The sequence below is a fragment of the Malaclemys terrapin genome, chromosome 5 (genome assembly GCF_027887155.1).
Source record: "Malaclemys terrapin pileata isolate rMalTer1 chromosome 5, rMalTer1.hap1, whole genome shotgun sequence".
Classification (NCBI taxonomy): domain Eukaryota; kingdom Metazoa; phylum Chordata; order Testudines; family Emydidae; genus Malaclemys; species Malaclemys terrapin.
In genome coordinates this window covers 17,500,183-17,525,959 of record NC_071509.1, presented here as the reverse complement: position 1 = coordinate 17,525,959, position 25,777 = coordinate 17,500,183, and the positions used below count along the sequence as shown (strand labels likewise).

Below are 25,777 nucleotides of genomic sequence, written 5' to 3'. Positions count from 1 at the left end.
CTGTCTGGTCATTCAGTGACAGACCTGCGGGTGGCTATATTACAACAGAAAAACTTCAAAAACAGACTCCAAAGAGAGACTGGTGAGCTAGAATTGATATGCAAACTAGACACAATCAACTCCGGTTTGAATAAGGACTGGGAATGGCTGAGCCATTACAAACATTGACTCTATCTCCCCTTGTAAGTACTCTCACACTTATTATCAAACTGTCTGTACTGGGCTAGCTTGATTATCACTTCAAAAGTTTTTTTTTCTCTTAATTAATTGGCCTCTCAGAGTTGGTAAGACAACTCCCACCTGTTTATGCTCTCTGTATGTGTGTATATATATCTCCTCAATATATGTTCCATTCTATATGCATCCGAAGAAGTGGGCTGTAGTCCACGAAAGCTTATGCTCTAATAAATTTGTTAGTCTCTAAGGTGCCACAAGTACTCCTGTTCTTCTTTATTTCCAGTAAAGTTTTCAAGTTTGAAGGAACTTTGGTTCCTGGGAACAGGTAAAAGTTACTGAGGCCTGACATAAAGCTCCTTGCCACAGCACACCATGCTCACCACAGTTCTCAGATTTCTGAACAGAACAAAAGAAAATGCATAGTTGTGTGATTCAAGACAATTCCCATCCTGTGAGTACCCCACCCGTCCAAAATTATCCTGCATAGGGATGCTACTATAAATTAGTCCATTTCTTTTGTGCCCAATAGATTTCTGGGAACCTAGTTATAGAACAAGAGACCAAAAAGTTGGAAAATATGGTTTCATTTTTTAAAATATTTTAGCTAATAAAAATCATCAGAGGAGAAATGGCTGTTGGTGATTTGACATAATTCAATCTTGGATAGTGGTGAAAAATGTCAGAGTGATGTTTTGGGAAAGCATACTCTGGGTAGTTGTACCTAACTTTATTTACCTATGACTCATGTCACATATCCCCTCAGAAATTACCAAAAGCGTCCCCAAAAACTGAGCTGCTTGCAACAAATTTATCTTTCGACATCCTTCCAGATTCTCTAGGATCAAAATTATTCTAGCCAAATTCTGTCTGCATACACAAGGCATCTGCACCTGACATTATCTTTTCAGGGCAAAATTTTGGCCCCATGTTTCTTTATATTTAGATGACCTTTGCAAATTGCCTTGTTTCTCAGTTTCAGATTCTTTTATTTAGCATTCTTATTGCTTTATCTTACTCACTACAACTCCTCCAGAGAACAGACAGTAAGGGAAAGCAGTTTACAGACAAGCAAACCTTAATCTGTTAGAACAGTCAGAGCTAAACTAGCTTTAGAACCCACCAAAAGGCAAACACAGTTAGGTCAGGACTTCCCCATACCATCAGAATCCAGACATTTAGCTGTAGGATTGCCAAACAAATAGACTTGGGTGGGGAAGTGTGAAAAGCCAGTTTGATAAATTAGGCCATGCTAAAAATTCCCACTCCCATATCCCACTAGAATATGAGGGATGTCATGGGACTCTTCAAAAATATTGCAGAACCTGCTCTAAGTAGGACTACAGAACCAGTTTGGTTTCTTTCTTCACCCAAGAAGATTCCATCAGCTCTGGCGCTAAACCAAATGGTGCCCCACACGAAGAGCATTTTCAGTCTCTTCCCCCCCTCCTCATTTGTTAAACTTTTGACTACCTTATTTTTTATTGCATTTGTAGCCCATTTCATAACTTTGATGCATGATTTACCCCGTCAAATAAGATGATACATTTGCACGCTAGATAAGATAGATAAGCAAATAATTTCCCCCCCCCTCTAAGCTTATAGAAACTTTTTAATTTTAAGAATAACTGAAATGTACAAACATCAATACCTGAAACATTTTACCTCAAACATTTTTTCCCTTTTATCGCTAACAACAAAGAGCACCTTGAGCTTGGTGCCCCCCAAACCCAGCACCCCAAGTGATTGCCTGGGTCGCCTGCCCCTAAATCCGGCCTGGGCTTCATGGGCTAGGAGATGGCATCCAGGTTGATTGCTTGCCAGCTAAGGGGGGTTGCAAACTGTCCCTGATACAAAGAGGATCAGCTAGGGTTTTATTGCGTCTGGAATTTTTCTGACAGGGCTTCATAAATTTCACCAGTCTCTGAAAACAGAGGCCCCACTTGTATCATAAGTATTTTACAGGGGAACAGATGAATGGCCAGAAGAGGAATATTATGATTTTATGTAACTTAACTGAAATTTGCTAGTAAAATTCTAGACTGCTTACCTGCATTACTCTCTCAGCTCTTAAGATACACAAGAAACAGTGTGGAGCAGTTATGCATATGCTCAAGCTGCTTTTGGATTAGTAAAGTTAATGACTTCACACTTTAAAATGTGATTACTGCATCATTATATGGTTCAAAATATTTTTTAGTTAATGCAAAACGCACACCTGAAATTTAACAACATTCTGCACTGTGGATAAATATGGCATCTCATTCACTTTACTGCTTCTCTCTTGTTTGCATAGGCGTGGGAAGTAGGTGCGTGGGGGGTGCTGCAGCACCCGCAGGTTTTGCATGGGGTCTCAGTTGCCTGCCCCATGCCCGGGCGTTTGGCTCCCAGCCACATGCAGGATCCTGGCTGCCAACCCTGTGCCCCCGGGCTCCACCCCCACCTGTGGCTCCAGCCTCAGCCCCTTTACCCCTGTCCGCACCCACGCCCTCCCTGCTGCTGGCCCCAGCTCTGGGAGGCGATGAGGGTCGTGGATAGGGACAAGGGGGGGCACAGCTCAGCACCCCACTCTAAAAACTGTTCCAGCGCCACTGCTTGTTTTTTTTTTTTTTTTTTTTTAAAGATAAGATTCGATTCCACGATGAACCCAGAAGCTATGTAAAAATCTATGGGTTAGATTGGCACAATGTCCTCCCTGCTTCTCTCCTTGCTAGGGGTGGGGAAGGGGGGTTAGTTGCTGGTAATAATTCACTGCTGGCCTATAGTGGCAGCAAATTGCTCCCTCACATTCTAACCCTAACTCAGCTCTCCTCCACCACACCAGTCAGCAGGAGGCAAAGCACAGGCTCTCGCTTTCCTCTTTCAGCAAAGGAGGGAGAAGTACCCGTGTACCACTGTACAACGGGACCCAAGATCCAGGTGGCTTATGGGAGTTTTAAACTCCATCTAACGTTCCTGCATGGGCATACAGGGCAAGGGATGATTTAGCCCAAAATGTATAGATTGATATTTTTAATATATATTCTAGAATCTTCAAAATGTAGAGCTGGAAGGGACTTCAGTAGTTCATCTAGTCCAGCCCCCAGCACAGAGGCATGATCGAGTATACTTATATCATCCCAGATAATGTTTGTTAAACTGGTATCTATCTGTATAAACAAAATACACTCCCATTTAATCCGGTACTTTGAGTATATGGTGGGATCCAATAAAATAATCCAGAAAATGGTATTTTAGAATAGTCATCTCGTACAGTAGCTCTGTATAGTGCTAGATGATTACTATTGAACCTTGTCGCAGAGGAACTTTGGGTCCACACTTTCTAAGACCTCAACTATAACCTAGATCTTTGCCGGGTCTCTACTCTTGTTGGTATAGAAGCTGGGGAGAGACCATAGCTGAACACTTGATGCCACTTGTTAAAGTTGCCACTTGCCCTGTTTCAGGCTGGGGATATGATTCTTAACCCCTCACTTCCAAGCTAGTCTCTAGTTTTTGGGCCCCCTGCTAATGTGGAAGTGCTACTTAGTATAGGCGCCGACTCCGTGGGTGCTCCAGGGCTGGAGGACCCACGGAAAAAAATAGCCCACCCCCTGGCCACTGCTATTCCCCACCCCCACTGATTAGCTGATGTGAGTGTGGGGGTCCTGCTGCTGCCGCCCAACAGCTGACGTGGGGCTGCGTCGCTGCTAAACAGCTGCTAGGGGGCGTTGCTGTTAGCAAAGGGCTTGGGGGAGGGCAGAGAGCGGCGGGTGGGCGGGAGCCTCGGAGGGGCGGAGTGGGGGCAGGAAGAGGTAGAGCAAGGGCGGAGCCTTGGGGGAAGGGGTTGAGTGGGGGCAGGGCCCCAGGCAAAGTGGGGGTGAGCACCCCTGGAGAAAAGTAAAAGTCGGTGCCTATGCTACTTAGGCATCTTCCACATAGCTTGTCCATTTGTTGGTGCCTCACATCAAATAGAATAGGAAGCCGTTAGGTGATTGGAGGAGTGTGCCACCTGGTACAATTACCTGCTCGTGGCTCAGATCCCCACCTGCTCATGTGCTAGACAGAGAAGAGTGGGCCGATCAGAGGTAATGGAAAAATAGACTGGAAGCCTTTCCTACCTGTGACAGGGGAAACAGACAGGGAGAGCTGCAGAAAGAGATGTCAGCGGAGGGAGTGGGAGCAAATGAAGGAAGGACGTGTGAGAGTTAAAGGAGGGAAGGAGACAGAAGATCTAAGAAAGAACAGGAGTACTTGTGGCACCTTAGAGACTAACAAATTTATTAAAGCATAAGCTTTCGTGGACTACAGCCCACTTCTTCGGATGCATATAGAGTGGAACACGGCTGCTACTCTGAAAGAAGATCTGTATAGACGATGAACCTTACTACAGGACCTGGAAAAAGAGTTGAAAAAATCATTACTGCAAAGACTTTTGCTCCCTATAACATGATAGAAACAAAGCAGTGTGGCAGCACTAAGCATACATACTGTCTCAAGTTTGTTAGGATGCTTTGAAAAAGTTAAACCAATAGGTAAAAGAGAACCCAAGGATATAATTTGATTAGAGACCTTGTCAAAAGCCTTTTGATAAAGTCCCTCACAAGAAGAATCTACTAAAGAAACTTGGTAACTATGGCATGAAAGGTAAAATTATAAAGTGTTAAAAACTGATTACATGTATGACTAAATGGCCAATTCTGAGTGTGGAAAAGGGTTAGTAGTGAAGTGCCCCAGGGATCAGTTGTCTTCAATAGGGAGTTATTTGTACAAAAGTGATTGCAGGATATGGCTGTATCACTGCCAAACAAGGTCATGGACAGGATCATGAAAACAGATGGAATACAATTTCTCATGTGTTTAGAATGGATAAGGCCAGAAGCAAGATGAATACAACCAAAAACTATTTCAAGGACCAGCATTAGGAGCTGAAGGAGAGACCTGTGTACTGTAGGTAATCTCTTCAGAAAATCTTGGAAGTAAACTAGTGCCTGAAGAGGTAGTGTACAAAGAGGTCATTTGTTTCAAAGATAACTTATTATACTGTGATGATATGGGAAGGGTGTCCTGACAAAATTGTTTGGGAAGGTTTTAATGCCAACATGGACATTAAAAATACAGGGGATAAATTAAACAAACTGGGTGTCATCGGGCTTACAAAGAAGAAAAGCAAAACCTGACAAAGGAAATTCTGAAATAGCGTTGGGGGGTAAATGAATTCTGATTTGGCCATATGCTAGTGCTAGAATTAAAAACATGAAAAACAAACAGTATGAAATAGAGGTTTCCTATGGACACATATAGCGATGATTTTGGGCCCTGATTCTGCATCGGAATCTGTTAGGTTTGGCTCTTGCGCCACTGCAGTCTCATGATGCATCACAAATTTACAGTGTAGTCAGATACAATCAATACATAGGAAAGATTGGGAGGAAGGTAGTGTTGTAACATTATATTACTATAAATATCTACAAGCACTGGAAGGTGGAAATAGCAAAAATCTATTAAAAGGATTTTAATTTATGATTCTATTAAGGGTAGTTGTAATTCATTATTGTGGTAATAGTAGCTATAAATGCAGACATATAAGAGCAGGGCTGCCCAAAGGGGGGGCAAGTGGGGCAATTTGCACCAGGCCCTGGGCCCCACAGGGGCCCCCACGAGAATATAGTATTCTATAGTATTGCAACTTTTTTTTATGGAAGGGGCCCCTGAAATTGCTTTATCCCAGGCCCTGTATAAGAGACAATCTCTGCCCTGTTGGGTTCTCAGTCTTAGTGCTGTCCAAACAAACACCCTCCACTTCTTATTGTAGCTGCCTTGGAACTGCCTTTCAAACACTCCAATAGAAGCCTTTCTTGTATAATAAGAAACAAAACCAGTCCATCCTGTCCTCCATTTTGAGAGACTAGAAAATGGGGATGTGGAACGATGGGAGTTTTCCAGAAGTATTTGATGCCTTCTCCCACAATTCCCCTGGGTTCCCCTAAGGTTTTCCTAGAAGCCAGAGGGCTGGGAACTGTGGGATAAGACAACCAGAGAGCAGTTCAACTGTAACCGTGCAGTACAGCACAAAGTAAGTGTGCACATCTATTCAGGAAGTCAAGTGAAATTAGTTATGGAGAATATAGCAAGAATGTTAAAAGTTTAAAAAAAAAATCTTGTAATGAGGGGAGAATCTCAATGTCATCCAGTCTGCATATTGCTGCCATTTGAGGTCACAGTGACTCACAATTTCCCCCAATGGTTCCCATGGAGACTAGTGTTCTTCATCCATCTGTGTGGGCATCCTTAAAGAAAAGAATGGAGACTTTTCAGTCTTTCTTGTCAACCTCTGCTACATCTCTGAGGTGAGAAGTCAAGTCACAGACTGTGGGGGGAGGGATAGCTCAGTGGTTTGAGCACTGGCCTGCTAAACCCAGGGTTGTGAGTTCAATCTTTGAGGGGGCCACTTAGGGATCTGGGGCAAAATCAGTACTTGGTCCTGCTAGTAAAGGCAGGGGGCTGGACTTGATGACCTTTCAGGGTCCCTTCCAGTTCTAGGAGATGGGATATCTCCATTAATTTAGCAATTTAATTTACCATGGTCGGTATCAACTGCTACAGATGGACCCTGGAGGATGAAATCCTCCTGCTAGCCACAGATAGGAGATCTTCTACCCGCAATACCAGGACTGTCTCAAGCGTGTGACCTTGCTTGAAGTGCAAATGGGTCAGGTCCAGCTGTAATGGAAGCAGTTCTTGGCTAATCACTCAAAACTGGGAGCTCTAACACCAGAGGAGCTGGAAAGGTTTCCTGAGGATTGGCTGGGACTTTGCTGTACTTTAGAAGGGACAGAAGGCTGCTCTCTATGAAGACGGCATTGGACCTTGCTGCCAGCAAGGTACCTTTCACCATCTAGAATGGGCCTGGATCAGCATTTCAGGATCTTGGAGTTGCAGGGAAGGATGAGGAGAATCCTTCAATCCTTCTCTCCAGCATTGCAAGCGTTTTTTAAGGCTCTGGCTGTGCGCGTGTCTCAACCCACCTCACCCAGCATCGCCAGCCGCTCTGAGGCTGAGGTCACTGGCACTGGGTGTGTGCATCAACCCACCTCTCCCGGCATCGCCAGCCCCCCTGAGGCCATCGGCACTGGGTGTGCATGTGTCTCAACCCCCACACCTGGCATCGCCAGCCCCTCTGAGGCCAGTGGCCCTAGTTGTGCATGTGTCTCAATCCCCTCACCCGGTATCCCCCAGCCCCTCTGAGGCCCTCAGCACTGGGTGTGCGTGTGTCTCAACCCGCCTCACCCGGTATCCCACAGTCCCTCTGAGGCCATCGGCAGTGGGTGTGCGTGTGTCTCAATCCCCTCACCCAGCATCAGCCGCCCCTTTGAAGTCACTGGCACTGGGTGTGTGCGTGTGTCTCAATCCCCTCACCCAGCATCAGCAGCCCCTCTGAGGCCACTGGCACTGGGTGTGCGTGTGTGTCTCAACTGCCCTGCCCCAGGCTGTCTGCGCCCAGAGGCTCTGTGGAGCGTGTCTCCCAGCCCCTCCCCACCTCTGAGGCGCAAGCACTGCAATGGCCACAACAAACCCGAAGAACTGAGGGCGGGGGTAGGCCGGGCACCGGGCCTCACCCCCACTCTCCCTGAAGCGCGCATGCCCATTTCCCAACAAGGATCGCCTCACTAACCCCCGTATTACCACTGCGCATGCGTTCACCGCTGTAACGCGTCCACATCTCACCTCAGGCTAATGAATTAATACACATGCGAGAGGGGCAAAGGCTCGGGAGAGGCTGTTCTTTTGCAGTTTCAGCCGGGGCTATTTTGACATTTTATCTCAGCCAGAGCACGCGATACTTAACAGAGCAATACTTCCTTAACAGACACCTCCCTCCCCTCCGCGCCTTGCATGAGCGCATGCGCATGTGCACGGTATATGCCGCCGTGAGGCCGCTATGCCTTCTGGGAGTTGTAGTCCGGAAAGGGGCATTGACTGGGGCATCGCTGCTGTATAAGCGCTCCTGTGGCTAGTCCGTCCCCTGTGGGCGGGGTGAGTGTGCAGTGCGGCCCTATGGCGGCGGGGGTGAGAGGTCAGCGGCTTGCAGACCTGGCCAATGGGAGGATCGTGGCTGGAGGGGGCGGAGCTCGCTGTGTTTTGTTCAATTGCCATTGAGGAGCGTTGTTCACATATGCGGAGGAGGCGGCCCGGGCTGGCCTTGGAGGGCAGGTAGCTGGTGGGGGCAGCGGGGCGGGCACGGGGAATGAGGGTGAGTCCGGGCGGGAGAGCGGCGGGACAGGTAGCGGTGTCGCTATCAGCCGGGGCGGCAGTGGAGCCAAGGACAACGGGGCCCGGTACAGATGCCGCGGGTGGGGGGGTCACAGGTACCAGCTGCAGTGGGGGGAGGTACCGGGCGCAAGTAGCTTCCGCGGGGGGACGAGCTGCGGGGCCGGGCACAGGTCCCTGGCCGGGGGGGGGAGTGGGGGAGCGAGCTGCGGGGCCGGGCACAGGTCCCTGGCCGGGGGGGGGGCAGTGGGGGAGCGAGCTGCGGGGCCGGGCACAGGTCCCTGGCCGGGGGGGGGGGACGAGCTGCGGGGCCGGGCACAGGTCCCTGGCCGGGGGGGGGGGGGACGAGCTGCGGGGCCGGACACAGGTCCCTGGCCGGGGGGGGGGGGGACGAGCTGCGGGGCCGGGCACAGGTCCCTGGCCGGGGGGGGGGGGGGACGAGCTGCGGGGCCGGGCACAGGTCCCTGGCCGGGGGGGGGGGGGGGGACGAGCTGCGGGGCCGGGCACAGGTCCCTGGCCGGGGGGGGGGGGGGGACGAGCTGCGGGGCCGGGCACAGGTCCCTGGCCGGGGGGGGGGGGGGGACGAGCTGCGGGGCCGGGCACAGGTCCCTGGCCGGGGGGGGGGGGGACGAGCTGCGGGGCCGGGCACAGGTCCCTGGCCGGGGGGGGGGGGGACGAGCTGCGGGGCCGGACACAGGTCCCTGGCCGGGGGGGGGGGGGACGAGCTGCGGGGCCGGGCACAGGTCCCTGGCCGGGGGGGGGGGGACGAGCTGCGGGGCCGGGCACAGGTCCCTGGCCGGGGGGGGGGGGGGGGACGAGCTGCGGGGCCGGGCACAGGTCCCTGGCCGGGGGGGGGGGGGGACGAGCTGCGGGGCCGGGCACAGGTCCCTGGCCGGGGGGGGGGGGGGGGACGAGCTGCGGGGCCGGGCACAGGTCCCTGGCCGGGGGGGGGGGGGGGGACGAGCTGCGGGGCCGGGCACAGGTCCCTGGCCGTGGGGGGGGGGACGAGCTGCGGGGCCGGGCACAGGTCCCTGGCCGGGGGGGGGGAGTGGGGGAGTGAGCTGCGGGGCCGGGCACAGGTCCCTGGCCGGGGGGGGGAGTGGGGGAGTGAGCTGCGGGGCCGGGCACAGGTCCCTGGCCGGGGGGGGGAGTGGGGGAGTGAGCTGCGGGGCCGGGCACAGGTCCCTGGCCGGGGGGGGGGAGTGGGGGAGTGAGCTGCGGGGCCGGGCACAGGTCCCTGGCCGGGGGGGGGAGTGGGGGAGTGAGCTGCGGGGCCGGGCACAGGTCCCTGGCCGGGGGGGGGGGGCAGTGGGGGAGCGAGCTGCGGGGCCGGGCACAGGTCCCTGGCGGGGGGGGGAGTGGGGGAGTGAGCTGCGGGGCCGGGCACAGGTCCCTGGCCGGGGGGGGGAGTGGGGGAGTGAGCTGCGGGGCCGGGCACAGGTCCCTGGCGGGGGGGGGGGCAGTGGGGGAGCGAGCTGCGGGGCCGGGCACAGGTCCCTGGCGGGGGGGGGGCAGTGGGGGAGCGAGCTGCGGGGCCGGGCACAGGTCCCTGGCCGGGGGGGGGGGGAGTGGGGGAGCGAGCTGCGGGGCCGGGCACTGGTCCCTGGGCGGCGGCGGCGGGAGGAGTGGGGGGGCGAGCTGTGGGGCTGAGCACAGGTCCCTGGGGGGGAGGGGGGAGCTGTGGGGCTGAGCACAGGTCCCTGGGCGGCGGGGTGAGCTGTGAGGCTGAGCACAGGTCCCTGGGGGGAGGGGGGAGCTGTGGGGCTGAGCACAGGTCCCTGGGGGAAGGGGGGGCGGACAGGTCCCTGGGTGGCGCGTGTGTGTGTGAGCTGTGGGGCCGAATACAGGTCCCTGGGGGGGCGGGGGAGCGAGCGAGCTGTGGGGCCGGGCACAGGTCTGGGGGATTGGCAGGGGTGCCAGCTGCAGGGCAGGGGTTTGGAGGCATGGGCTGCAGGGACAGGTGTAAGTCTCGGGTGAGAAGGGGCAGGGCACATGTACTGGCGGTGTGTGGAGTAGTTTGCTAGGCTGGGCACAGGTACTGGGGGAGGCAGTTAGCCAGGCCTCCACAGGTACCAGCTGGCCCTGTGTGTGTGTGTGTAGTGCTGATGGGGGCACAAGCAATGGGGCCAGGCACAGGTACCATAGGCGTGTGAGGTGGGGGGGGCAGAGGGGCGAGCACAGCTACTAGCTGTGGGTGGGAAGGGGGGGAAGGGGCATGCAGCGGGGCTGGGCATAGCTATTGGCTGTGGGATTTGGGGGATCAGCTGGGGGAGTGGCCACTCAGATATCTTTCACAAGGGGTGGTGGAGGGGCTGGACATGGCTTTGTAGACACAAGGGCTTGGGTACCGGCTGATGGGCAGCGAGGTCAGGGTAGCAAGGCACCTTGGTTCCTCTGCCTTAGTGGATCTCCCTTGGGGAGAGCATACAAGTGCTGGCTGAAAGGGCTGGTCAGAAGGGCCCTATTCTCTTGGGACGGTATGGGTACTGAGCACCCCTCCCTCCACCAAGTGTGAGTGGGGAAGGAGGGACTTGTGCAGTGCTGATATATAGGATAGTGGGTGGGATTGTGTGTGTAAGTATGTACACTGAAGGGTGGCTTAGTGTTGGTATGGAAGTGGAGGTGATCATGTAGTACCTGTGTTAGTGTAACAGAAAACCACTGAGCACTACTTGCTTGAGGAGGTGTGATTCCTCACTCATGGCTGTAAATTGGTGACAATATCTATAATGGAGTTGTATTTAACATGATAACCTCTTGTCTCGATTAACAATTTTTAGTTATAATAATTTTTAATATTTGTATTTGGTGTCGGGTAATGCAGGCTCAGAATAAATGTTCGCTCCCCACCACCCTTTCAGCTGTTTACATTTGTTTTATAGTTGGAGTGGTAACAACCTTGCTTTTGGCAGAATAGAAATGTAGTAACATCAATAATTGCTGCCTAGATTAAAATTAGGTTTTATGTATTGCACTGTTATAGGTTAGAAGATAAAGCTGCTCCTCTAGGCAAAGAATTCTCTGGCCCTTATGTAAATGTATATATGTTTGTATATGAATTTTGCAAAGATAAATTTCTTTGGTGTTCATGTAAACACTAGCTCTTAGCACATGATTTTGTATTATGTCATTAAAATATAGATCCTGAAATATTTTAAGAGCTAAATAATTACTCCAGCAGTTGAGGCATATGTAGTGGAACCAAGTTGTGTTAATATAGCTACACATCTTCAACAATATCAATATTAGTTTTTTTGCAATTCATTCCAAAATGTTGTTTTTTTGATAACAAATGCCTTTGTGGTTGGTGAACTAATTCTCATGTATGTATAGCTTAAAGCATTTCAAGATCCGTTGGGATAGAAGATGTGATGTAAGTGTAAGATTGTTGTTATGACAAACTCACATTGACTGTATCTTTTTTCCAAACTGTGAGGTTTTTTTTTAAGTGCAGTGAAATTCGTTCTCTGCAATCACCCAAGTGACCAGCAAAACTAAGGTGCCTAGGAGAGGAGATCTTTAAAGGTCAAATAAAATTGTACTGGAAACCTTGCACACTCTAAAAAGGTAACTTTAAGATTAGGGGGAACTTTGCTGGAGATGGCCTTGTATTTTAGTATCCCATATCTTTTTCTAAACTTTGGCTGAGTTCTAAAAATAAAACCCTCTTTTTATGTACATCATATCTTTCCTAACTGTGCCAATAAATAGCTATTTGAAAAATAGAATGCTTTATAGTAGTAACAGTACTTTATGTCGTGTGATGGAGAGGAGCCTGAACTGTTCGTGGGAAATCAGAACAGATAGATACTGTTTTGTTTTGGTTTTTTAAATGTGCATGCTGAGTTGTAGGCCTCAGGATGAGTTTAGCCAGCTGGTCAAATCTATTTTCTGGTCCACTGTGCTTACATTAAAATTAGCTCGTGAGCTGTTGTTGCAGGCTTTGCTGTACATTGCCCTGAATTTTTGTGTTTTGCAGCTTTAAAATGTGATTAATCTTATAAAAATAGCTTTGAGCACAAGTCTTTGAGAGTATTTGGTAAGGGAAATGTTTTAATTATACTTTGTGTATGTGTGCTGTGAATTGGAGTCTCAATGTTCAGAGCACAAAATTCCAAAAGTCTCCTTAATGAAGCATGGGATTTAAGTTGGGATTATATTAAAAGTTTAAATGATTATTGAAGCTTTTCAGGCATGAGTGCATGATCAAGCCAACGAGGACTTTTTGTTTATCCCTGTATAACTATCCCATTTTTGAATGGGAATGTAACTTAAAGATTTGCTTATGGGGAGGACATGTGCTTGGGGTGAAGTGTAGGCAGATAACAGCAGTTTACAGTACCTTAAATCTAATTTAAAAAAAAGTCTATTTTAAATTACTATTATATGTTGCTCTAATGACTTTTTAAAAATAGGATTGCTGCTACTTTATATCAGATTCCCTAGGAAGCATTCATCCATATTTTTTGTTTAAATTGTTTATTTTTTCTGTTCTCTGTGTTGTGAAATACAAACTTCTACTCAACTACAGTTTTCACTAGAATATTCAAGTGCATTCTGTGTATGAGACATAAACATAAAATATCTGGCTATAATTATTTTGTTAATATTTGGCTCAGTGATGACTGGATGAGCCATATGGTGGTAAACTTCTACAAAATTTGATGTTGGAATAACCGGACTGTATTCTGTAGGCCTCAATCGCAGAAAACCAGCAGTTTGTGTCTAGCCCAACCTGTAACTCCCCATATCTTAAATATTTAATATAATATAGCTCGCTTAGTATGTTTCAAAAACTATATTGAATTCCAATATTCTACTTTTCTTCTCCTTGAGTGCAAGTTTTGTGCAAAGTATTATGATTTGGATGGGAAGGGAGAAGTATTATGAATAGTGCTTTCATTTTTTCTACATTAAGTTTTAGAAATCCAGTTTGTATGTCAGAACTTGTGGGAAATTTAGTTGATGTGATTGGAAAGCTTAATGTAGTAATTTAAAGTAATGTCATAGTAATATTACTAAATTTTTTTAAACCAAAATTGTGTGTTGTGAGGGGTAATTTCCCCCCCTCTCCCCCCAATCCCCAAGAATTCCTCTGGAGTCTGGTAGCCATTGTTGGGTTTTTGGCCCCCCCCCCCCCCCCCCTCAAAACACATTCCTTTGTGTTAACAGCAATGATGATGGCAGTTCTGGTCACCTCCTGTGGTTTGATAGATTATTCCCTTTAGAAACGTGTACTTAAAACTTTCCAACCCTGATTTTTGTTCCTGCAATAAATTTTATGATGCCACTTAGAGTTGTATTTGAGGAATCTGTTTTTTGTTTATACTTTGATTTTTTTTTTTTAATAGTAAGATAAATCTCTTGTCAGACCATGTTAGAAGGTAGGTGATCGTGGGTTTGTTTTTTCATTTTTTTTTAAGACTTTAACACACACAGTTGTTCTTTGCATTCTTTGCATGTTTGAGGGAGGTGATGAGAACACTTAAAACATAGAAGAATTCTTCTGTTTGGGCATGAGTTTATAATAAGTTCAAATTTTCTCTGTTAAGGGATCTGAATTATAGTATTTCATAGTTTTTAAAAGTTTAACTTAAATTTTCCTATGTTTCTATGAAAAAAAAGCTTGTTTAGTATCTAAAATATTCTCTTTAGAAGTCTTTAGTTATAAAGATGTAATTTATCATGCTCTTCTTACTTTTATGGCACTAGATTTTGTCCAGTGTTTGCTGTAAGATATTTTTGCTACTTTGATGTAAATATTTTCACAATGCCTCAATCCATTTCATGCAGAGATACAATGGGATAATTCAAAAATATCAGAAATCTAGCATGGCAGATTATGTAAATGGCTCCTGCCTCTTGTCTCCCTCCTATAATATCTAGCTTCTACATTTTCACAGGCACACTTGTAGCATCTTTACAGTGTGGCCAAGAACATTTCTGTTTATCCAGCTGAAGGAAACAGTTTATGACAGTAAATGACAGTATGTCTATTATATTGTAAAACAAAAAAGGGGTGCTTCTGTTATTGGGGAGATTATGGGGGAGTCATTTGATACAAGATAGTCTATGCTAACTATGAGGAGAAAAATGATGTTGTGCTAGCTGAATATGTAGCTCCTAATACTGCATATCTGTAGTGGTTGATATTAGTGGATAAGTGGACTATATTAGTAAAGTGGATACATACCTGAGAAGCAGTGATATGTCCAAAAAAGTCAGTACAAGTCTTGAGGCTTATGCGGTTAACATCTTAGCTGTGAGTGTTTATTAAGTATTCTTTCATACATTTATATTATAAAAGAAACAAAATATTGCATAAGAATATGAGTGGCCATACTGGTTCAGACCAATGATTGATCTAGCCCAGTGTCCTGTCTTCCGACAGCAGTCAATACAAAGTACTTTAGAGGGAATGAACAGAACAGGGCACTTTCAAGTGATCCATTCCCTGTCATCCACTGCCTGCTTCTGGCAGTCAGAATTTAGGGACACCCTAAAGAAAGAGTGTGGACTGACTATCCCTGACTATCTTGGCTATAGCCTACATGAATTTATCTAGTTCTTCCTTGAACCCAGTTACACTTTAGGCCTTCACAAGGCATTCCACAGGTTGACTCAGCAAAGAGTCCTGTGGCACCTTATAGACTAACAGACGTATTGGAGCATGAGCTTTCATTCACCCATGAAAGCTCATGCTCCAATATGTCTGTTAGCCTATAAGGTGCCGCAGGACTCTTTGCTGCTTTTACAGATCCAGACTAACACGGCTACCCCTCTGATACTTGACACAGGTTGACTGTGCATTGTGTGAAGAAATACTTCCTTTAGTTTGTTTTAAACCTGCTGCCAATGATGTCATCATGTGACCCCTGGTTCTTGTGTTGAGGGGTTAAATAACACTTCCTTATTCACTCTCCACACCATTCATAATTCTATAGACATGTATCATATCTTCCCTGAGTCCTCTCTTTTCAAAGATGAACAGTCCCAGTGTTTTTAATCTTGCCTCATATGGAAGCTGTTCCATACCTTTAATCACTTTTGTTGCCCTTCTTTGAACCTTTTCCAATTCTAATATAGCTTTTTTTTGAGATGGTACTACCAGAACTGCACACAGTATTCCAGGTGTGGGCGTACCAGTGCTGCACATTGAGTGGATGTTTTCAGAGAACTATCTACAATGACTCCAAATCTTTCTTGTGTACTAACAGGCTCTAAATTAGCTATCATTTTGTATGTATAGTTTTCCAGTGTGCATTACTTTGCATTATCAACATTTATCATCTGCCATTTTGTTGCCCAGTCACCCAGTTTTGTGCAATTCTTTGTAATTCCTCACAGTCTGCTTTGGACTTAATTATCTTGAGTAATTTTGCATCATCTGCAAATTTTGCCACCTCACTGTTTACTCCTTTTCCCAGAACGTTGATGCAGTCCATATTTTTTTAAAAAATATATAAAATTCTATGAAATCTTAAAGCCAATGAGGTTGTTTTCTTAATTCTAAAACTTTGTTAGAGGGACCCTGAAAGTCAAATTTCGCAGAAAAAATAAGTTTTGGTGGTGGGTTTAAATTAAAGGCAAATTTACTGAGCATAAGCCCAAATATGAAGTATGTGTGTACTTTAGGCTATCCACTGGAATTTTTTTAAAGAAGATCTACAGTATTCAAATCAAATATTGTGGCATTATGCTAATGCAAGAAAACCCAAAAGATGGAAAATAACTAAGAATCAAGTGAAATGGACTATTCTGGACAATGAAAACCAGTTGCATGGAATACTAAAACTGCACAAATAGTGGAAAAGCTAGATTTTGATGTATACATTAAAAAGATCTTCCAATCATTCTTCAGTTCTTAATTTAACTGTTTATATGTTTATTTTATATTGAGAAAGACTGATGTATGAGAGCATAGTTGTCCTGACTTTTTCATTTGTTAAAGAGGGAGTTGCGTGGCTCAGGCAGGCTTGTTACTAACTGTATTTATTTACATGAAAAGACAGTCAATTTATCAATAGCATTTTCAGCTGTGATATTAAAGAATATAATCAGATTAAACTATACTCTTAAAGTCCTTTTTAAAAACAAAAACCCTTTTCGTTGATGAAAACTGAATTTGTACCTGATTTATTTTTCACCATTTGAACTTTGTTCATATCTCACTTCAAACAGTGAAAGAGGTTTTTACCGAATGGTTCTTATGCCCTAATGCAGCAGTTCCCAAACACTTTCCCTACATGACATCATGTTCACATGTATTGATTCCTATGATCTCAGACAGCATGGAGGATGCCATTTAAAAATGGTGTCCTCCATGCAGTATGACCTCTCACACACCAGACATGAAAGGTCACGCAACATGGAGGATGCCATTTTGCTTTACAAAATGGCCTCATCTGTACTGTATGACCTCACACGTGGGATTGCTGCGACCCCATCTGCTGATGGTAGCCTCACTTTGGGAACTGCTACCCTAGTGATAAGACACTACAGTTGTAACCATTGAAAGGGGATACTTGCATTGAAATAACTGCTTTATATGTCAACAACACTTGCTTTGTTTTCATAAAGGCTTTTTTGTTAAACCTGCTAAAACTCTAGGTCTAAACTGCCTTATATTGGACATATAATTCAAACAAGTGCAGATCCCTGCACCCAATCCTGTTGATTTCAGTTGGGCTTTATGTGAGCAGAGGGTTCCGCTTGTACAGATCCAGTTGTAGGATCAGGGCCAAAGACTATAAAAATTAATCATACTGCATTACTTAACTGGCAACAGCAAACACAGACTAGATGCTAGTTTTGCAAAAAAGTTTTAACAAAAATGATAAAACATCATTGCCATTATTCATAGCAATGGAAGAGTTGTGTAACATAGCAGGAAGAGTTATCAGGCTGTTCCTGAACTGATTGAGCCAAACTGAGCAGGGGAGGGTTGATGGAGAAATCCACTACAGCACCGTGAATACATTTTTTTTGAAGGACATGCATTGTTTCTCAAAGTTTATGTAGTGGGAAGGCAGGATATAATATAGAATAGCTTTTCTCTGAAGAATGTCTGGCTTTTTAAAATATTTATTTAAACATTTACCTTGCTCTGAAAAATATTAATTTAGACAACAAGCACAGGACTTGGTGGTGATGGGGGACTTCAACTACCCAGACATCTGTTGGGGAAAATAACACAGCAGGGCACAGATTATCCAACAAGTCCTTGGAAAGCACTGGATACAATTTTTTTTATTTCAGAAGGTGGAGAAAGCAACTAGGGGAGAGGCTATTTTAGATTTGATTTTTGACAAATAGGGAGGAACTGGTTGAGAAATTGGAAGTGCTGGGCAGTTTGGGCGAAAGTGATCATGAAATGATAGTTCATGATTCTAAGGAATGATAGGGAAGACTGCAAAATAAAGATAATGGATTTCAAAAAGGCAGACTTTAGCAAGCTAAGGTAGTTGGTAGGTAAGTTCCCATGGGAAGCAAGTCTAAAGGGAAAAGCAGTTTGAGAGAGTTGGTAGTTTTTCAGAGAGTATGAAGATCACAAAAGCAAACTATCCCACTGCGTAGGAAAGATAGGAAGTAGGGCAAGAGACCACAATGCCTTAACCAGGAGATCTTCAATGATTTGGGGGCACCACCAAGTCTCGCTCTACCCTGGTCTCAGCCCTGCTTTCAACTGTGGCTTCTGACCACAGTTCTGGGGAAGGGCGGGGGACACCAGTTCCATTATGGGTAAGGGGAGGCGTGACAGAAAATGTTTAGGGGGACCCCTGGTGTAACACTTTTGCGCCAAAAAAAAAAACAAAAAAAAACCAAGCATCATTCTGGGATGTATTAGCAGGAGTGTTTTAAGCAAGCCATGAAAAGTAGTGCTTTCATTCTACTCTGTGCTGATAAGGGTTCAGCTGGAGTAATGTGTCCAGTTCTGGGTGCCACATTGCAGGAAAGATGTGGACAAATTGGAGAAAGTCCAGAGGAAAACAAGAGACTGGACTGAAATCCAGGGCCTCTATGGTGGCATTCTCAGAAATGCTTCCAGTTCCACGCGGAGGGCCGGGTAGGCAGGCAGAGCTTGAGAGTCTCAGTGCATGGATGAGACGATGGTGAAGGGAGGAAGGAGATTTAGATTTATTAGGAAGTGGGGAAACTTTTGGGATGGGGGAGCCTATACAGGAAGGATAAGCTCCACCTAAACCAAAGTGGTTCCAGACTGCTGGCACTTAACATTTAAAAAGGTTGCAGAGCTGTTTTTAAATTAAGAGATTTGGGGGGGGGGGGCGATTGCTGCAGAGGGGCACGTGGATCAGACAGAGACTTCTCTTAGAGGAGAGTCTATTGACAAAGATTCTCTAGGTTTCAGTCAGGAGGAGAGGATGGAAGAGGATAAAGTATGGGCCAGATCAGACGAGAAACATTCACATAAAGAATCTGACACATCAGAAAAGGGCAGACAAATAAACAATGACAAGTTTTTTTTAAAGTGCTTGAGCACAAATGCTAGAAGTCTAAATAATAAGATTGGTGAACTAGAGTGCCCTCGTGTTAAAGAAGGATATTGATATAATAGGCATCACAGAAACCTGGTGGAGTGAGGACAATCAATGGAACACAATCATTTCAGGGTACAAAATATATCGGAAGGACTGAACAGGTCGTGGGGGGTTGGGGGGAGTGACACTATATGTGAAAGAAAATGTAGAATCAAATGAAGTAAAAATCTTAAATGAATCGACATGTTCCATAGAATCTCTATGGATAGTAATTCCATGCTCTAATAAGAATATAACAGTAGGGATCTATTATCGACCACCTGACCAGGACAGTGATAGTGACTATGAAATGCTAAGGTTGATTAGAGAGGCTGTCAAAATAAAGAACTCCGTAATAGTGGGGGATTTCAATTATCCTCATATTGACTGGGTACATGTCACCTCAGGATGAAATGCAGAGACAAAATGTCTCAATACTTTAAATGACTGCTTCTTGGAGCAGCTGATACAGGAACCCACAAGGGGAGAGGCAATTCTCGATTTAGTCCTGAGTGGAGCGCAGGATCTGGTTCAAGAGGTAACCTTAACAGGACCTCTTGGAAATAGTGACCATAATATAACAACATTGAACATTCCTGTGTGGGAAGAACACCTCAGCAGCCCAACACTGTGGCATTTAATTTCAGAAAGGGGAACTATGCAAAAATGAGGTTAAACAGAAATTAAAAGGTACAGTGACTAGAGTGAAATGCCTGCAAGCTGCATGGACACTTTTCAAAGACACCATAATAGAGGCCCAACTTAAATGTATACCCCAAATTAAAAAAAACACAGTAAAAGAACTAAAAAAGAGCCACTGTAGCTTAACAACTATGTAAAAGAAGCAGTGAGAGATAAAAAGGCATCTTTTAAAAAGTGGAAGTCAAATCCTAGTGAGGTAAATAGAAAGGAGCATAAACACTGCCAAATCAAGTGTAGAAATGCAATAAGAAAAGCCAGAAAGGAGTTTGAAGAACAGCTAGCCAAAAACTCAAAAGGTAATAACAAAATGTTTAAGTACATCAGAAGCAGGAAGCCTGCTAAACGACCAGTGGGGCCCCTGGAAAACAGTTGAGATACAAAATGAGCACTTAAAGACGATAAAGTCATTGTGGAGAAACTAAATGAATTCTTTGCTTCAGTCTTCATGACTGAGGGTGTTAGGGAGATTCCCAAACCTGAGCCATCCTTTGTAGGTGACAAATCTGAGGAATTGTCACAGATTGAAGTGTCATTAGAGGAGGTTTTGGAATTAATTGATAAACTTAACAGTAACAAGTCACCGGGACCAGATGGCATTCACCCAAGAGGTCTGAAAAGAACTCAAATGTGAAATTGTGGAACTATTAACTATGGTTTGTAACCTGTCCTTTAGATCTGCTTCTGTACCCAATGACTGGAAGATAGCTAATGTAACGCCAATATTTTCCCTGCCCCACCACAGTCCCTCAAAATAATGTGGCTTTTTTCTCTTAAAGGTCATACTTTTTAAATCTTTTATTTCCCAATTTGATTGTGAAGTGTATAATGGCTTTCTGCCTTCAAGTTTTCTGTTGACATTGAACTTTTTAAATTTTGGATAGGTGGACCCATAATATATCACATTATGGGTCTCCAAAGGTCTGCTGCATTGGCAACTTTAGAGCTCAAGAACTATCCCTAATCTGCATACAATGGAGCAGTTTGTATCCATCCTGATCCTAAATAGGGAGGTTCAAGTGAGAACTGCAGGATACAACCTGTACAGCTCTCTCTTAATTTGAGCATCAAGTCTGCTTGAGACTAAATGGAGCGGGGTCCTGTAGCCTCCATAGGCCATAACTCCATATGAAAGATGTGGCTAACCCAATTCAGCCACAGGCTCTTCGTATGCCATTTTAGTGAATTGTTTGCCCTCATATAATGTGTGATATCATAACACTTCCAAAAAGTAGATCTACCTTCATAACATTTGGGGGTGGGAGGGAGACTCGGACGGACACTTTTCCTCATAAGAACTTGTAGTAACTTTAAAGTGCTACTACATGCTTTTGTACGCTGCTTCCTGCCGTTTGTGAAAACGGGGTTTTTTATATATATTTAGGGGTGTGTGATTTGAGTCTAGATTCATAAGAACTGCACGGTTCACCTGCCAAAGTTTGTCAAAGACTTAGCCCAACTGTCCAAGTCTAACACACTTGCTGGTTATTTACATTATCTATTTGTATTATGTTAGAGCCCGAAGCCCCAACTAGGATCAGAGCACCACTGTAGTAGGTGCTATACGTAGGAAAAGACAGTTCCTGTGCTGCTGTGCTTTCAGTCCAATTTGAGGCAAGACTTGAGTGAGGCAAGTTAAAAAGGTAGGATGAAGAAAGAGAAGAGGAATGAAAATAGTATCACATGGATACTTACATTGGTTCAAATGATGTTGGATTAATTTCTTTTAGTGTAAAATACATACTTAAAGCTTTCTGTAAACTTAGTTTCACAATGCCTTGTTTCTGATGTAAACTTCCAACAACAAAAGGGAGAGACCAGACTTGTATGGCATGTATATAACAGAGACTCACTGTTCCTTGGAATGAAGGGCATTTGGGAGGTATAATGGTAGAACTACTGTTCAGAGAAACAAATTTGAAAATATTGGCCTGCTGTATTGCTCAGTACTTGTAGGGGAGCACATCTGGATGGCTGCATATGTGTGCCTTCTTCCCCCACCAGTACTGTGCTTTAGATCGTCCTGTTTAATATTTGGACAGGACACTGCTGAACTTCTAATAAGATATTGCCTCACCCACCTTGTCTCTCTGAACTCCTGAGTGGTAAGATTTAACCATTAATGGGTGCTCTACCCTTTAGTCCCTTGTGACACAAATCTGTTCAGAAACTCAGCACTTATGACAAGTCAGATAAGAGCTTTGAAAAATAAGGCACTAACTTTGAAAAATTAATAATTCCTACACCTTAAAAATACTAGACTTTCCCCTAAAATATATCATTCAAGAAGTGCATAGCACTTGTGTTTTTATTAAATGTCTCCATTGTTGTGTTTTAAATTCTGACTGCAAGACAAAAACTGAGAATGATTTTCTTGCACTTAAAGAGAAGGGGGGACTCTAAAGATGTGCCAGAGTTGAGAACAGAAGCCACAGACTTCTTTTTAGCCTTTGAACTTAATTTAAGCTTAAACTCTCCTCTAAGTTTCAGTCTGTAAAATGGGGCTACATCACTAGCATTCTGTAATATCTAGTTCAGCTAACTTCCAGAGTTGGAAGTCACATACATTACAGCCAAGAGGTTGGGTATGTATTTTTATTTTATTGTGAGGAGACTTTTTTCCCCCAAACCTATGCCAGAGAGTAAGATATTACATCACTGACTGAAACTACAGCACTACTAGATGTATTAGAAAGATAAATCTATATCGATCCATCTTGGGGAATATGTATGTTTTTTTTATTGTTTTGAAGCAAAAATCTCAGTGTTGGGATCAAATTCTTAATGCCGTGGAAGATGTTAAACTGATGCTTTCTGATGTACAGATGTAAAATTAAGTGTGGCAGCTGTGATTTCTGTAATGACATAAAGTATGTCCTCCTGAAAATATCAGGCTAGGTATTTTATGACTTAAGTTTTCATTTGAAAGGCAAGAGGGTGACTTTTATTTTAATAAACATTACTAGCCATTTGGGGAGCCAGAAATAATGGTAATATTGGTAGTTTGATGGAATTATAGCCAACTCTGGCTGCATTTCTGACTCTGGTTTCTGGAACTAAATCAATAACTGTGGCCCTAATTTTCCCCTGTTGAAATTAATGGATGTTTTGTTACAGGCTCAGGGAAGACTAAGTTGGGAGACTAAGTGAGGAGAGTGCATTGTGGTACTGAAATATTTGGATTTATGGTAGTGACTCTAGTTAAGATTGCCTTGAGCTCCTCATTTACAGCAAGGATAAAATCCCTCTATTTCAGGGGTTCTCAAACTGTGGGTTGCGACACCATTTAATGGGGTCACCAAAACTGGTGTTAGACTTTCTGGGGCTGAGGCTGAAGCCAAAGCCTGAGCCCCACTGCCTGGGGGTCCTTGGGAAGGGGGGCAATGTATGCTCTAGCCTTACCAACGTTTTCATTGTTGCTCCTTTCCTGGAATACATCCACCTCCTTTATTTCTCCACATTCCATCTATCCAAGCTATCTTTTCCACCTCATCCACGTCACTCCACCAATCGCTTGCCTAGGCAACAGCTTCTGTTATCCCCAGCACCCAGATGTAAGAATGAAAAGGGATGCAGCTTCAGCATATGGGTTTTTGCAGAGCAAGTGGATTATTGTAAATGTCTGAAAATAGTTTCTACTTTTCTATTTCAGCCACAACTCAGACTTCTGGAATCCTTTGTATAACTGTCATGGTCAAGTTTCCTATACAGGGAATGTTTTTCTAACAACAAGAGAGGAGTGGAAATCTGATTTCCTTGGCAGTCCCTGGCTGGCAAAATACTTACTTGAGTTTAGTCAATCAGCTTTAGTAAATACAGTTGAATGGATACTTGATTTGCTAGGATACTAGGTTTCTAGACTGGAAGAGGTGGATGTGAGGTTTTTGGGTCTGAAAATCTCTTTAACAAATGGCAGATGGACCCAAGGGCTAGTGCTATAAATGTGTGGGTGAGCGTGTATATACGGACATACGTGGAGATTGACTGTCCTCCCAGTCCTCTCAGCTCCAAAAAAAAAAAAAAAAGGGGGGGGGGTGGTCCTCTCCATAAACAGGACCTTTCATCTAGGTCCTTAGTAAAAACCTGGCTAGTCCTTATTAACTTGTTCATGTACTGCAATAGTGTTCAGAGGTCCCAGACAACATGTGCATTAATTACCTTTTGTGTTAGATGCTGCACACAAGAGGATGGGATCTGTGCCCAAAAGAACTTGCATTGTAAAGACCTGATGGCATAGGGGAGTGCGGAGTCCTCTTCACTGTTTTGGCTCCACTTGGGTATATGGCTCCACCGCTAGAGATCAACTTGCAGGATTGGTAACTCATTTAATTCTCAAATCAATAGTATCTAGATGTAACACCTGTACATTCTCACTCAGAGTTTATTGCATATATTTAAAAAAAAATTTTTTTTGGTGGAAGTAGTATTTTAAGCTTTAGTCAGGTGAAGGATAAATTGCATGAAAAATTCAAGCAGGCTACGTATGAAATGGTAAAAGACCACAGCTGCACACTTCTTTCTCAAGACATCCTCAAACAGTAATTTTTATTAAGTATGTCTGCAAAGGAAAATTGATGGCAAAATGATTGTTATAAAGAAGAGAATTTTATAATTTAAATAAAGTTTGTAAGGAAAGGTATCTAACCATTGTGCCAATGAAATTAGTGTACTTATGGAAGGATAAGAAATTAGTTTTTGTATCCGGAAAGTACTGTGTACATAGGCATTAAGTTTCAGACATCAGTTACAAAGCAGGTAGTGTGGAGGAGGGAGGGCAGAGTTGTGGCTGCATGTTCAACCTGAACATTGTTTAACCATTTCACCTATTACGTGTGCTAAACATAAATGAAGTTATGGTTTAATTGAATTGGAAATATAGACCGCTTTGCTCAGCTGAATTTGTTTTTATTTACAGGAGAGTAGTTAAAATAAACTTGGAAGAGTTGTGGCCTTAACTATACTACAAATGCCTTCTGGGATTAAAACTGAAAATGCACACTCTTCAATCCTTATGCTGCTTCTACCATGTACATTGCATTTCCCAAAAGAAATGAAAAGGGGGGGTCACTTCACTTTTTGGTTTCCATGCTCTATTATTATGCTATGATGTTTGGGATTACAAATGCTACAGACAAATGTTTAAATCTAAATAAAATTCACAATCATGCAATAGTAAAAAACATAGTTCTGTTTTTAAATTTAATAGCCTAAATTTCGGGCCTCGCAGTGTCGCTTTTTAAATATCTAGAAAGTGTTTTCCCTATTTCCTGAGTTCACACTTTCTTTTTGAAAGTTTACTGTTAGTAATAAGCTGCTACATATGTTTAGTCTTGATTGAGAGTAAGTTTGGGCTGCAGAATGGAGCTGTCTTGTCTGTTGTGCACTGTATCTTGTATCTGTTTTGTGCACTTTCAAGATAGATGATACAGCAAAAAGCCTTTTTAAATGACACGTGTATGCCTGTAGAGTTCACTTACATAACTAATCCTATATCCATTTGTTCTCACATAATTTTTCTCTTGTTGGCTTTTCTGTTAAATATATTGAAGGTGTTTTGGGGGACACTTTAGTGTGTGTGTGTGTGTGTGTGTGTGTGTGTGTGTGTGTGTGTGTGTTTTAAAATAAACAAAAACCCTCTGGTGACAAAGTGGTGCATTGAACATAAGGACTACCATATTGACTGTGAAGATACCAGGCTATGATCCTCTTTCTAGAGGTAGAAGCTAAATCTGGATCCTTCAGAGGAGGATGTGTAAACTTTCTTTATTGCATTAAATTGAATAGAACTATACCGTGGGAGGGAAAAATTCAGATTTGCCCTGAAGAATAAGGCTGACAAAACCACTAATGTACAATATTTAACTACTGTAGAAATAAACTAGTCTTAAAATGATTCCAGTGAAATTTTGAATCTCTCTATCCATAAAGCCAAGTGCCTTAAAATGCAGAGGTCTGACTGTACAGGACTGAAGGGGAAATAACAGATTTTTAAAACTTACAAAATCACTTAATAGCTTTCCATGACACACACAGTCAAATATTATGGGCGCTTCCATGGTTAGAGGTATATAAAGCTCCTTTTTGGAGCCACACAAGGTCATGACGTATCAGACCTT

General features: G+C 44.4%; 1 protein-coding gene and 1 long non-coding RNA gene across 8 annotated transcripts in view; one reads left to right on the top strand and one right to left on the bottom strand.

Annotated features, from left to right (window-relative positions):
• Positions 1-4,497: 4,497 nt before the first annotated feature.
• On the bottom strand, positions 4,498-7,977 carry LOC128838453 (uncharacterized). The gene is made up of 3 exons (XR_008445187.1): positions 7,882-7,977; positions 6,386-6,443; positions 4,498-4,549 (listed from the first exon to the last, which is right to left on the bottom strand). It is a non-coding gene; the product is annotated as an uncharacterized LOC128838453 (long non-coding RNA).
• A 300-nt stretch (positions 7,978-8,277) lies between these two features.
• The window catches only part of FAM53A (family with sequence similarity 53 member A), a 98,767-nt gene continuing 81,267 nt past the window's right edge, over positions 8,278-25,777 (top strand). For 5 of the 7 annotated variants that reach the window (XM_054030600.1, XM_054030601.1, XM_054030596.1 and 2 more), the window contains exon 1: positions 8,278-8,367. The gene's annotated coding sequence lies outside the window, so the exon portion shown is untranslated. Of the gene's footprint in view, positions 8,368-8,472; positions 8,493-23,957; positions 23,978-25,777 lie in introns of those variants that run through there. The other 2 variants (XM_054030597.1, XM_054030598.1) reach the window with 2 other exon arrangements.